Genomic DNA, 15,289 nt, shown 5'->3' with positions numbered 1-15,289 from the left:
GCTCCAGAAACAGAGAAGGAGGGTTTGGCCTGGGTCTTCCTGATGTCCATGCCAATGAAATAAACACCTCAACCTCCCTAGCCTGTGGATTATTTCGAGACAGAGTCTACCTGCTGAAAAGGAAAGGCCCCTTTGGACGAGACGCTGTGTGCATGACACAGCCACTTAACCCTTCCATGGCCTAGGACTCCCATCATCAAAGTGAAAGGCTTGTGCCAATAGACCTGTCCCCAAGACTTCGTCTAGCTCTTTCTGTGAATCTCGTTCATCATCCTGAGAAAGTGCTGAACTTTCATAAAAATCACTGGGCACAAGGAGGGAAGGTCCAGGCTAGAGAGAGAGACTCAGGCATCATTCCCTTATCACAGGTTAGGAAGGCTGTCAGGATCATCAGGCCAGGCCAGGCCAGTGGACCACACAGGGTGCTGGGCCCACTCCCAGAGTTTCTGCTCCAGTGGGCTGGGGAAGGGCCGGAGAGGTTGGAGCTCTAACAAGACCCCAGGAGATGCTGGCCTCTGGTCTGGGGGGCCACACTTTGAGAACCACTGGTGTGGAAAGAGGAAAGGGGAAGGGGAGAGGAGGTCCCCGCGAGGCCAGAAGCATCCTTGAAGGGTCAGGGTGAGGGAGCAGCCTTTGAAGGAACAGGCAGGGCAGTTCCAGCGAAAGGAGGGCCAGAAGGGGTGGAAGTGTTCCCCCAGAGGAAATGGAGCTTCATAAAGCAGGCTGTGCCCAGTGTCGCAGAGACACTGAGCACGAGGAGGACCAGAAACAAGGGGAGAGGCAGCCGGCAAGGCTCCCCAAAGAGGGCGGCAGGTGCAGGCCCAGGAGGAGATGAAGGTGGGGAAGAGAGGCACGTGACCACTCTTTAAAAACAGGAGACCTGCTTCCTCGACTCAGCCGCATTTCTGACACACGTGGTCTAGGCATGACAATGAGCTCTCTGGCCCTGACTTACAGAAGGTCCATGAAACACCACAGTTCTCAATGTGGCTTTCTCGCTGGAATCCAGAAGGAATGCGACTTGCTCAGGGACACACGAAGAGACAGGGCCTGGATTTGAACCGAGGTCTGGCACAAGTGATTCCAATCCTATGCCTCTCAGTCAGGCCAGGGGGTAGGCGGGCATCATGAAGTCCCCATCTCCAGGGGCATGTTGTTGGGAAACAACCACCAGGCTCGCCCACCTCTTCTGTTCAATGGGGCTAATGCTGCCAGCCAAGGGCTGCATCAGCTTGTGCCACGGAACCACCCTGCCCATGGAGAAGCATCACGAGGCACTTTCAGCATTTACTAATGGACCCTAGAAAATGTCTCTCGGCTCCACCAGTGTGATGATTAAGGCTGACCACAGAAGCCAAAACAGTAACATTTAGGATTTTGTAGGTCAGTCCTTGCACGGTTGCTCAGGCCAAGGGGCATAGATTGGTGATGCTGAATGGCATTTTCTTTCAAAGCTGAGCCCGGCAGAGCCCTGGGGCAGGACCTTGCAAAACCATTGTGTGAAGGAGAGCGAGTCACTTGGGGAGGTGCTAGGAACCTGGGCTAACCCCGAATCCCTGCAGATCAGCAAAGGATGCCTGTCAGCTGAAGATCGGAGGAAACTTTCCCTGCAGACTGCCAGGCACCAGGGAGCCTAAGAGGTCACTGGCCTGGGACCCCAAGAGCCAGATGTTATCACAGGCTTGGCCCGTGAAACCTGAGCCTGGACACCAGCCTGGCCCCTCGCAGCACAGATGACATCCTGGGGCAGGCGCCAGGCAGAGATCAAGGCAAGGAGCTGTTCCTGGCCTGGGGTGCTAGGGATGCAGACCAGGGCTGGCAGTCACTTCCCTCTTTCCCCTCCCCTCCTTGCTTCTCCCTCGGCCTAGTGCACAGCACCATTGCAGGCACAATCTCCCCCCTGCCCCTGAGCCAGAGGGAAGTTGCCAGGCAGCTTCCTGGTGATCCTTGGGGATTTCCTTAGGGTGTTGGGCTGGGATGCAGGACAGAGACGCAAAGACAGGGCAGGGAGATGGAACCCCAGTAGAGCTGCTCCCACCTGACCCAGCACCTCGGCTGGACTCAGATTCCCCTGAGGTCCCGCTTGGGCACCCTCCCCCCTAGTCCACTGCATGCCACCTCTAGTTCATTCCAGGTCAGCTGGAGATAACAGTTTAAGCACCTCTCTCTCAGGGAGGCCTTCTTGATCTCATTGATTAGGTCAGATCCACCTGCTATATCACACTCTCCTATGCATTTATCTCTGCAGTTATGTGCTCATTAACCTCTCCCACTTACGAGAATCTCTGACATGTGGGGTCATGGCTACTTTGGCATGGCTTTACTGGTGAAACAGTGGTGAGCCAGACACCATGGAGGTGTAGACAATACCTATCCACACCACATTCAGCCTGGGCACAGAGAACCAAAACTACACCTGTCTACATGAACAGGTCTGTGAGTCCCATTGTCTTCACTAGCATGACTTGTCTTTTCTGGAAGCCTCTTGCCCAGGCAAATGACTTCATTGTTCATTAGAAAAACTTCCCCAAATTGCGTCAACTCTTCAATGGGAATTATCAACAGACAGTTTTCACCCTAAGACACTTCAAATCCTTCACTCCCAAAATACTCACCTCACTTTTCCATCAATCCTGAACTGTTGTATAATGATCTTTAGCTAATCCTTATCCAGCCTTCCCACACTTCCACACTGAAAGATCCCCGCAAACCAAACTGTCAATTCTCAGTAAATTCCAACCTTGCCTTCTATTCCAGAGGTTACCAAAACTCTGTAGAGGTTGCGTTCTTTCTTACCACAGTGAGCAATAAACAGCTTTGTGTTATCAACAGCTTGTGTTGATGTTATTTGGGGAACCAGCATTCAACAGAGAAATTCAATAAGTATTGCGGAATGGTGAGTGGATGTGCAGATGGATGGGTAAAGATGGATGGATGGATGGATGGATGGGTTGGTGGGTGGATGGGTGGATATGTGGAAGGGTGGGAGGGAGGGAGGGAGGATAGATGGTTGGATGGTTGGATGGTTGGATGGATGGATGGATGGATGGATGGATGGATGTGGGTGGATGGATGTGGGTGGATGGATATGTGAGTAGATGGATTAGTTACTGTATTCCTACCAATGCTGATAAAGCAGGCTTCGGGTCTGGGGTGAGGCAAGGCTGGGGTAGGCCCCATCCTGGTCTCATAAGCACAGGAAGTCTGTTTGGTGAGAGAAGCAGCATTCCCTCTGCAAGGAAGCCCCTTGAAATTATAAAAATTAATTCTCAAATAGCAAATCAAGATGATTTCAGTTGAAATTTGCAACTGAAAAGCCCCATTTGAAAACAGCTCTAGAGATGGCTGCCCATCCCAACTTGATATGATGCTTGTAGATCAGTATCAAATTAAATTTCCCTATTGTGCATTCTCTGTGGTGGGCACAATGCAGGGTGTTTCTATCCCCCATCCTCCTCTTGGTGATATCCTTTTCAGCTTAAATTATACAGAAGCAAATAATTATCAGGGCCTTCTGTTTACCCTCCTTAGAAGATTTAATTTATCCCAATAAACATGGGGAGGCAGACCTTTTGGATTTGAAATAACATATAATTTACTTCTAACAAATGCTCGGGGTCTGGGAGAAAGCCCATTCATCAAGCCAATCTGAATCCCAGGCAGCTTTACCAAAAGGACCTTTTGTCTAATTGTTTTCCATCACAAACAACATGTGGGGAGATTTAGGCAATATTTCCAAACACTGTAAGCTACGTAATTATTGTCCTTAGCAAACCTGATGATAGTTTTAGAATCACAATGGCAATTTATCTGCCTAATCCCCCATTCACTATGGCCCATCGCAAGTATCATGTGGTTGAGGAGGCATTTAATAACATTCAATTCAAAACCCTAGATTTAAATAACATTAAGGTGATGACTCAGGCCCAACAAAACCCAGGAAATCCAAAGGGGGCTAGGGTACCATTCTCGATGCCTGGCATTCGGCCAAGGTGCAGGATGGCAGAGTGGGCTCCAGGCCACCACTTTCTTTCCCTGGACCTGGCACAAAAGACATCAGCACTGAGAGTAGACAGTGGCTGAACTCAGTGCTACCAACCTGCCTGTCTGATGCCATCCAAGAGGCTGTCAGCCTAGCTTGTAGCTCGCTCTTTTTTTTTTTTTTTTTCCAAGCAGCAATGGCATGGCTTCGACTGCTCTCCATGGACCTAACTCTGTCCTGAGCTCCAGATCTTGGTACCTAACTGCCCACTGGACATTTCTTCTGATTATTCACTGATGCCTCAAACAAGGCTGTCCAAAATTCAACTCCTCATTGTACACCTCTCTCCCTTGCTCAACTTGCTCCTCAGTAAATGGCCTTGCCATCCACCCAACCACCCAAACCCAAAACCTGGGGGTCAGACCTAACCTCTCCTTCCTTCACTTACTGCATTTTCACTTGGTCAGCAAGCCCACTTGTGTCTGACCCCTCCATATTTCCCACGCCCAAACCCTTACGCCCCACCCCATGGCCACTTCCCTGGTCCCGGCTGTCATCTTTCGCTATGTTACTACAAACCCTCCTAGCTGGTTTTCCTGCCTCTAGTCCTTTTCTCTTCTAACCCATTCTTTTTTTTTTTTTCTTTTTGAGACAGTCTCACTCTGTCACCCAGGCTGGAGTGCAGTGGCATGATCTTGGCTCACTGCAGCCTCCGCCTCCTGGGTTCAAGCAATTCTCCTGCCTCAGCCCCCTGAGTAGCTGGGACTACAGGCGTGTGCCACCACGCTTGGCTAATTTGTTTTGTACTTTTAGTAGAGACGGGGTTTCACCATATTGGCCAGGATGGTCTCAATCTCCTGACCTCATGATCCACCTGCCTTGGCCTCCCAAAGTGCTGGGATTACAGGCGTGAGCCACTGTGCCCGGCCTAATTCATTCTTTTCAAGACAGCGGATATAAAATATAATTCTCTAACAGCAAATATGGACTATTTTGAAAGAAAGATACAACTCAAAGGCAGTGTTTGAGACACAGTCTTGGCAAGTGGGAGGCATTCCCTTGTTTGATAACTGCAAAGACTTTGCTACCCTCAGGGTCACGTCCAAGTTGACCATTGTTTTCCTCTCCATCTCTCCCATAGTCTCCAGTGATACTAGGAGTTCTCCACATGTGCCATGTCCATAGTATCAAAATCAAGAAGATTCAAACCCAGGGTGATATAGGTTTCCATGAACTTCCCCTCAGAGCAATTGGGAGCAGGGGGTGCCTGAAGAAGGACTCTGGGGTGTGGATTTCACACTAGTCCTTCAACCTCAATCAGCTCCTGGGATTTCCACATGGAAGAAGATATGATTCCCACTAACAAGATGAAGATGATTCTACCTCTGTGCCAAATTCCACAACCCTTTAGAGAGAGAAGCATATGAAGGACAAAGGAATAGAGAAGACACAGGCTTTGAACTCATGAACCGGGTTCTCATTGTTGGGTTCCTTATTTCCCAGCTTGGTATTGCCAGCTGGTAAGTTATGGAGTCTTTCCATACTTCTGTTTCAAAGTAGGGGGTGGTACAATGAGATGCCATCTCACCCTAGTTAGAATGGAGATCATTAAAAAGTCAGGAAACAACACATGCTGGAGAGGATGTGGAGAAATAGGAATGCTGTTGGTGGGAGTGTAAATTAGTTCAACCATTGTGGAAGGCAGTGTGGCAATTCCTCAAGGATCTGGAACTAGAAATACCATTTGTGGGCCGGGCGCAGTGGCTCACGCCTGTAATCCCAGCACTTTGGGAGGCCAAGGCGGGTGGATCATGAGGTCAGGAGATACAGACCATCCTGGCTAACAGGGTGAAACCCTGTCTCTACTAAAAATACAAAAAATTAGCCCGGCATGGTGGCGGGCGCCTGTAGTCCCACTTACTCGGGAGGCTGAGGCAGGAGAATGGCGTGAACCCGGGAGGCGGAGCTTGCAGTGAGCGGAGATCGCACCACTGCACTCTAGCCTGGGCAACAGAGCAAGACTCCATCTTAAAAAAAAAAAAATACCATTTGACCCAGCAATCCTATTACTGGGTATATACCCAAAGGATTATAAATCATTCTACTATAAGGACACATGCACACGTATGTTTATTGTGGCACTATTCACAATAGCAAAGACTTGGAACCAACCCAAATGTCCATCAGTGATATACTGGATAAAGAAAATGTGGCACATGTACACCATGGAATACTATGCAGCCATAAAGAATGAGTTCATGTCCTTTGCAGGAACATGGATGAAGCTGGAAACCATGATTCTCAGCAAACTAACACAGGAACAGAAAACCAAACACCACATGTTCTCACTCATAAGTGGGAGTTGAACAATGAGAACACATGGACACAGGCAGGGGAACATCACACACCAGGGCCTGTCTGGGGGTTGAGGGGCTAGGGGAGGGACAGCATTAGGAGAAATACCTAATGTAGGTGACGGGTTGATGGGTGCAGCAAACCACCATGGCACGTGTACATCTATGTAACAAACCTGCACATTCTGCACTACCCCAGAACTTAAAGTATAATTTAAAAAAAAAGTGGGGGGTGGTAATAGACCCTGTTACCTAAAGATTGTTATGATGGTTAAATTAAAACTCCTCATCCCTGTCAAGCTGGAATGTAGCCCCTGTTAACTTGAGATCCCCCTTCTTTGGCTAGCTAACTTCTGCTCTCCCAACAGAATCCTATCTTTCATGTCCCATCTCCCAGGACACCCCCCTCCCCACCGGGCCTGGGAAGGATTAGGAGGGCCCTGTCCAGTGAATTCCTTGGCCTTCTCATTCAAGTCTGGTTGCCTGTTTGTTCATTTGCCTTTCACATGGGACCCTGAGCTCCATACATGCAGGGACCAGGGCTTGCTTGTCTGTGCATCTCTGGCGCTTGTGACATGTCATACTCAAGAGAGCTGAGGCCGACCAGCTGAACGGAGGATGCCCTAGCAAAGCACCTCATGTGGGCCACAGATATCAATGGACAACCTCCCCTCACTGTCCTCCCCTTCTCCTTAGCTGCTTGTCAAAAGCCTGGGCCAATTTTTATTCTGTGCCTTGAGGTCTTGTGTACTTTTTTTTTTTTTTTTTTTTTTGAGTTGAAGGAAATGCCCCACCTTTAACAGTTGTAACAGCCTCAGTCGCAGATACATGTGTGGGCTCTGGGGGTCACAGCTGCCTGTGCCTTCACTGACTTAAGGATGCAGAATGTCAGGGTCAGCTTCACCAGGCTCTTCTTGGAGATGCCTTCCTGGGTCCTGGGGTGACTCTGTCTAGTGAATTCCTCTGGCCTGACAGCAGGTCTCACTGCTTCTTGGCAGTGCAGGTGTAGGTAGCAAGCTGTCAATTGCCATGCTTTAGAAAGGAGATTGGGGCCTGCTGGACCATCATGATTCTAAGCAGCTGTGTGTGTGTTTCTTTTTTTGCAGGTCACTGTCTGGGTGGTCAGGATGGTGGCTCATGGGGACAGCACCCACATGGGGATGACACGTGGAGTGAAGTGTCCACCTGCCTGTGTCCACCCAGTGAGGCTGGGATGAGACCCTGTGGATGGATGGTTGGTGACACTTGGGAGCAGCCACAGACAAGCCGATCACTCAGAGGCTTAGGGCCTCACTGGGGAGGCGTGAGATTTCCTTTAGTCCTTGGACACCAAGTGAACACCACTCTACGCCCGTATCCAGCATTGATGACAAAGAAGACAGATCCCAAGAAAGGGCTGGTGGGGGTTACACCATGCCAGGAAAGTTCCTGGGATTGGGAATGAGCTAGACTCCACCTATTGGTTGTGTGACTTGAGAAAGCAACTTAATCTCTCCAACTTCATTCATTCATTCAATAACTACTCATCAGGTACTCGCTGCATGCCAAGCATTGTTAGAGACTTTCGATGCAGCCTTTTCTACAAAATAGGGATTTTTACCACCTACCTAATAGGACTGATGTTAATTCCATAAGACATAAAGCAATGACTATAGTACCTGGCCCTCAATTAAGGTGAGTTATAATCTCCTACTAACATACCTCTCCTTTTGGAAATTGGGGGTCGGGGTGTGATGGACAAGAAGCAAGTCAATTCAAAGCCTGGCATTCAAGAGAAAAATACCTAATAGGTGACAATAGCAAATTCCCAGCCATTTTGCTCTCTTATTTGAAAAGAACAGACCAGGCAGGGTTTGGAATGACCAAAAGTTAAGGCAACTAGTGCAGTGGCAAGGACACCAGGCCTAGTCTGCCCCGCTGTCTTGCTGTGTGACTTAAGTTAAAAGCTTTGCCCTCTCTGTTCCTGGCTTTCCTCATCTGTCAGAGGAAAATAATAATATCTGCCCTGCTTAGTCCTCATCGTAGTAACATAAAACATAAGAATGTATCTTAATATGATAATGTAAAACTTAAGTTATCTGTGATGCTTAAGTTAATGTATCTGAAAGTGCTTTGAAAAATACAAAATGTCTTAGTCCATTTGGGCTGCTATAACAAAATACCTTAGACTGGGTAATTTATAAACAAAGTTGTTGCCCATAGTTCTGGATGCTGGGAAGTTGGAAGATGAAGGTCCCAGCAGACTCGGTGTCAGTCGAGGGCCTGTTCCTCATAGATGGAAGTTGGAAGATGAAGGTCCCAGTAGACTTAGTGTCGGTCGAGGGCCTGTTCCTCATAGATGGAACCTTCTACCTGTCTTCACATGGTGCAAGGGATGGACAAGCCTCCTTGGGCCTCTTTATAAGGGCACTGATCCCACTGATGAAGCTTCTGCCCTGATAACCTGATCACCTCCTAAAGGATTCACCTCTCAATACCATTGCATTGGAGATAGGTTTCAACATAGCAATTTTGGGAGAACACAAACTCTCATGCGATAGCAGATACCACATGCAAAGTAAAAATGCTGCTTTGACAGTATTTCCATGGTTTTGTCATCCTATCTTAGTTTGTATTCCCCGAAGGCAGGCCCTGAGACAATGGTTGGGCTGCAGATCGATTATTTGGGAAAGGATCTCAGGAAGCAGGCGCTTGATCGTTGGGCAAATGATGACAAGAAGGGGAAAAAACAGTCAGGGGTGTTAATGAGCAGGTTACTGCCATGGGCAACTGGGGCTCAGTCCAGCTGGAACACTCAGAGGAAGTGTTTGCAATGCACCCCGGGATTATCCTACCAAGAGACAGGCAGGCTGGGGTGTTTACTTAATCAGATTCCAACCCTTGTTGCTTGAAGATCATGTCTAGGGCTGTTCAATCTCTGGCACTTCTAGGCTGCCTGAATGTGAACTGAACATACCCCCAAATATAAGCTGAGAGCTTTCTTGTGCCAGAGAAAGCTCTCAGGCCTAGAAGCAGAGAGACAGTGTCCTTTGCTGCTGCAGAAAACTGTGAGAATTTATGCCCCAGGGGACATGGTATCTGCCATACCAGTTACTCCCACTCATATGACAATACTATAGCCAACATATTTTCATTATTCTAGCGATGCCTTGCTTATCCAGACAATATTTACTCAACAACTTTAATGATCATAAAAATTTAGAAAACAACCAAGAGATGAAATTAGGTGTCCAAAAATCCATGTGCTGAAGTGCATTTGACAGAAGCTTCTGCTTGCATACCATGTGCTATGGGTTAAGCCCTGGAAGTAGCCTGGTGAGTAAGGCAAAGATGCCTTGCGCTTGAGGAGTTCACCTTTTAAGGGGAGAGAGCAGCCCCTAAATTTGATATGTACTAAGGATAAATCAAACAATGGGCAGAAATAGAGAAAGGAGAGAGTGGGAGAGCCTGTTGCTATCAGGTAGTCAGGAATAGTCATTGAGGAAGTCGCTTTTAGGCTTAGAAGTAAAAAATGAAGAAGAACCAGCTATAAGAGTGGGGCAAAGGGTTGCTCTGGGACTAGGAGGTAGCCTGTATAAAGGCCCTTGGCAGAAAAGACCAACAGTGAGGAAGTGAAGGAGGCTCAGAGTGGCCAAAGTGGGTTAAAGCAAGGAAGAGAGTAGTCAGATATGAGGTTGGAGAGACAGGCCAGGCCAAATCACACAGGGCTGAAAAAGCTATGGGCAGGATTTGGGCTTTATCCTTGGGGGCAATAGGCAGCCACTGAAGGTTTAAAAGCAAGAGAGAGAGCTGCTTGGATATGAAAACCCCAATGACCACTGTGTCTTCTGAGTAGGGAAGATCTAAAGAAGGGTAGGAGAGGGAGGGGAGGCCAAATTGAAGGCTGTGGATGGAATCCAGGCTGGAGAGGTCACTGTATTTTAGCCCTAAATGAACCCTTCCAATCTTCACCCAGAGGTGACTTACTGGTAATTTACACTTCGGTCTAACACCACGGTTATTGTGGCTCCTAATCCTGAAGTAGGACTTCCTTGACCCCCAATGGTTTCATAAGCCTGGGCCAGTGGACTACTCTTGAAAAGGATTGTCACCAGACACAGCAGCTTCTTTTTCCAGGAAATTCACTTCAGTGCTCCAGGGAGGCAAGTCGGCAGCGAGTGCTCATAGCAACAGTTCACACACAGACAGAGCTTTCTATGCGCCGAGCACATTCCACACACTCTGAATGCAGTAACTTATCCAAGCCTCACAAGAGCCTGGTGCTGCAGGAACTAGTATTAGCCCATTTCATAGACGAGGAAGCTGAGGCATGATGTGATGAGGTGACTGGGACATAAACCCAGGCCATCTGCCTGCCTCCAGAGGGCAGGCTCTTAAGTCCAACACTGCTGGCTTCACATTCATTCTAACTGAGCCAACAAATGCAGGTGCCTCTGAGATCCGGCTGCCTTGCGGACCCTGTGCTGGAAGAGCTGGGTGTCTGGTTGTCGGGGATGGAAATGAAGATATTAGGGAGCGTGAGCCAGGCAAAATGATCCTCCATGTGTTCCTCTCTGGGTCACGTGCACTGGTTCACTAATTTGCTGGGCTTTTACAAAGCACCTCCTGTGTACAAAGTACTGTGCTGTAGATTGGACATGGAATAACCAGAAGAGCAAGGGTTTCAGAATCCCACTCCTGCTCTGCTACCTACTAGTGTCATGACCTTGGGCTTGTTGCTTAACCTCTCTAAGCCTCAGTTTTCTTAACTCTAAAACAAGAGTTGCAGGGGTTGGGATGAGGAAATAAAAGAAGGAAGGAAAGAAGTCAGGGAGAGAGGCTCGGTGTGAAAGCTTGCAGGCTATAGAGGCCGCACAGCTGTGGGTTGAGTAAATTCTGCAAAGGCAAAGCACTCGTGAGTCAGGAGCTTGCAGCCTGGGCTCGGGAAATTGTCTCCCAACCCATCTGGCTTTTCAGCTCTTTGGGAAAACAACGCTGACAAAAGTTTGCACTTTGTAAATGTGAATTATTTGGGCCTTAGGCTCTTAGATGTACAGAAGTAGGTGAAACCTTTCTTTCAGCGGATCCAAATTTCCTTCTATAACTTGAATCCCAGTACATCCTATTTGCTCCCAGTGAAATCACCTTGATTACTACCAGTGTCAGGGACCTCACTGCCTACAAGGCAATCCCTTCCACCTTAGTCATCCTCTTGTGAGCTCTCTTAGGTTGTATCTTAAATGAGTCACTTTTCTTATGCCCACAATAGACTGTTAAATGAATGGGCTTCCTGGGTACCTTCTACTCAACAATTAAAGGTCAGAGGAAGGTCAGGTGGCCAAGGAGAAGTCCCAGGCCAGGCCCTCACGTCTCCCGGATTTAGAGCAGCATGTTTTAATAAGCATATGATTTATGAGGGCCATGTGCCCAGTCATTATTTGAAAATGGTGACAGTGGCTTTCTTCACGTCAACTGAGAGGATGAATCCCATCCCCCTTTTCTGTTTTTCTCCATATTGTGCTCCTTTTGGAGAAAGGCCACTTCCCAATAAATAAGTAACAACAAATCACAAATAAAATAACACCGAGTCCTTTCCATCGTAGAGTCACACATGATTTACCAGGACTGAAATTCACAACCTGCAGTGTCCGAGTAAGGGGGGGCAGAGGGGACAAGCTCACGGAGCCTTCACATTATCTGAATCCCAAATATGTGCCTCGAAGGGAAGGGTTTCGTTTCTATTCTCCCAGAGAAGAGAATCAACAGAGAAATAATGACAGTGTGCAGTGAAGGGAACGAAATGAATAAATAAGCCCTCCATGAGCTGGAGTCAAACATTTATTTTACATGAAAGGGGGCTAATGACATTCAATAGGATAGAGGAAATCAAAGAGTCACAGCCAGTAGCCACCCTTTTAAACCAGATTTTGAGCACAGCCCCCCAAGGGCTGTTTCTACCAATTTTCCAATAAATCACGCAGACTTTTAGAAGAGACAGATATTTAATTCGTGCATTAGAACCACAGGACCATAACCAAAGGCTGCGGCCCTGGAGTCCCAGGTTCTTCTTACACAGTCCCTTAAACCACCTGGCTATAAAATGACGGGTTAATTGGGTAATTAAGCATTGGGCAGGCTGCAGGATGAGGAGCTGATGGCTGACCTCGGGGGCTGGGATCAAAGTTCATGTGTTAAAGGACCTGGCCCATGTGGAGCCCACTGCTTCCTCTTCTACTTCAGGTAGTTAGATTATAATTAATTAAACAGACGGATCTGTCCAGAGGTTGAGTACCTGAGAGTGGCTCATTACACACCTCCTGCCCGCTTGTCCCAGCTGAAGTCAGTCAAATTTGCATCTTGAGGGCAGGAGATAGGAAACACAGCGCTATCAAGGCTGGTCCTCCAGGCAGCCCAGGTGGCACAGGAAGGAGACCCTCATGCTGATGGGAGCATTTCAACCCCCGGCCTATGCACGACCTATGCACATACTCCTCCTTTATCTGCTCATTCAACAGCTTGTTCACAGCTGATCTGGACGATACAGTGGGACTTCCGGTCAGTCCAGTGGGAGGGGAAGATGGCAAGGAAGTAGCACAGCCCTGATCAGCTTCCCAGCGGTAGAGTCCAGGGAATGGAAAAGGCCAGCAGGTTCAACACGGCTCCCAGAAACCAACGTGTACATCTGAGGAAGTGTCCAGTGCCTACTCTCCTAGAGGAAAAACCCAACAGAGAAATAAGGGCCGGGCTCAGATCATGCCTTTAATCCCAGCACTTTGGGAGTCCAAGGCAGGCAGATCACGAGGTCAGGAGTTTGAGACCAGCCTGACCAACATGATGAAACCCCATCTCTACTAAAAATACAAAAAAAAAAAAAAATTAGCCAGGTGTGGTGGCACATGCCTGTAATCCCAGCTACTCAGGAGGCTGAGGCAAGAGAATTGCTTGAACCTGGGAGGCGGAGGTTGCAGTGAGCTGAGATCTCTCTACTGCACTCCAGCCTAGGCAACAGAGCAAGACTCTATCTCAAAAAAAGAAAAGAAAGAAAAGAAAAGAAAGAAAGAAAGAAGGACATTGTCTGAGAAGGGGAGGTACCCAGTCCTGATAATAGGGAGATATTCCCTGGCATAGAGTTGGGGGCTTCCTGAGGAAGCAAGGAGCTGAGATCTGAAGGAACCAGGATCCCAGGGGAATGGAGGAGGCAGCAGAGAAGAAGAAAGAGAAACCTGACCAGGGACTGAGAGGTCAGAGTGGGTGGGGAGGGAAGGGTTAGGGCAGGCGAGCCAGGCCAGGAGGACCAAGCACCACCAGGCTGGCTCCTGGGATTTACCCTGCCGCATAAGGGTTTGACAGGCATATGGGGGGTGAGTAACCAGTTAGGTTCACAAGGTCTCAACAGGATCCAAATCCAAGCCCAAAGCAGAGGCCTCGGCCCAGCTAGGAGGAAGGATGCTGAGGTCTGGCACCCCCACGCCTCCTGTAACTGAAACAGCACCCCTTTCCCCCACCATATTCCATAAGGCAGGTGGCTTGGCAGTGGGAGCGGGGAGAGCCCAGGCCTGGGAAGGTTTTTAGTTCCTCCCGAGGAGCCCCTGGGGTGAAGGCATGGTGGCTCCTGGGCTGTCTTGTGGTGGTGGAAGAGCAGGGACTGCACGGAGGAGCCTGCTGGGAGGATGGGGGCTTCTCCTGGCCATGCCTCTTCGGCCCTCTTTGGGACTGAATGACGCTGCTGGCACCAATGCCTTGAGGAAGAGAACCCAGACTAGGCCTCTAGTTCCATCCAGAGCTGGGCACAGCACAGGGAAACGCAATCAACTGGGCTGGGAGTGGGGACTAGGGCCCATAAACTGCACCCTACCCTGCCCTGCCTCTCCTTGGCTTGCTCACCTCCCATGCTGGAGGGCTGCCCCTTGGGGGCTCCCCCTGCCCTTTGCACCCTCCCTGCCTGCAGTGCACATGGCCCACTAATGTTCCCAAGTTCTCACATGCCTGGCTCCCCCAGACAGTGGGCCCTTCACATTCTCCCTCCCTTCCTACCCTCAGCCTTCAACACAAAACTGTGTGAGTGGCATCATCCTAGTGGCAGCCCCGTTCCCACCTGCCACCTTCACTGCCACAGGAATAGTCCTGCATCAAGAGAAATGGCTTACTGGGCACATCAGAGCCAGGCCACAGGGAGCCAGCCCAGCACTGCACCTACAGGGGCTGTGAGGCTACGGAACAGCACCTCTCAGAGCTCAGCAGGGCAAACACAGGCCAGTCTTCCACAGGGCACAGCCACGGTGACAAGGCAGCATCTGTGTATAGATGGGAAGCTCTGCTGCTGCTCTCTAGGCAGCTGGAAATTCTACCCCAAGTTTGCACCATAATAGAAGAGAATGGAGAGGTTTCATCCCTCACTGCAGGGTAGAGCGCTTGCCCTGAAACATAAATGAGGTACAGGCATGAGGCTTAGAAAACTCTCAAATTATAACACCTCTGAGATGCCCATTGTATCCACGCGGACTCCAGCAGGTTTGCATGTCCCTGCATCCCCAAAACAATAGCTTCAGTAGTCATCAGATGGCCAGAAACCAAAGCCACTGTCATTAAAATCCAAGAGGTGCTATTACTTAAAGTGCCCCTCACTCATTATGTAGAGAGAGCTGTTATTTCCATTTGAAGCCTGCTAGTTGGATAACTGCTTCCATTAAAACAAAAACCTCCCTCTGAGATGCAATTTAACATGCAAGTGCTTGGGCTTTCAGACGGGCTGCTCCTGCTGTTGAAACACACACACCTGACTTTCTGGGCCCACAGTTCCCAGAGTCTGTCTGCCCACAGGACTGCCAGGAAACAAGCACCATCTCCTGAATTACACCCTGCTTGCCATAACATTATCACCAAAGTCAGCAAGGCATGCCAGGCCAGAAATCCAGCAAATGCCTCGAACGTCAGCCTTTCAGAAACCATTCACTCACTTATATTCATGTGTGCA

The sequence above is a fragment of the Pan paniscus genome, chromosome 8 (genome assembly GCF_029289425.2).
Source record: "Pan paniscus chromosome 8, NHGRI_mPanPan1-v2.0_pri, whole genome shotgun sequence".
Taxonomy (NCBI): Eukaryota; Metazoa; Chordata; class Mammalia; order Primates; family Hominidae; genus Pan; species Pan paniscus.
This window is presented reverse-complemented; position numbering follows the sequence as displayed.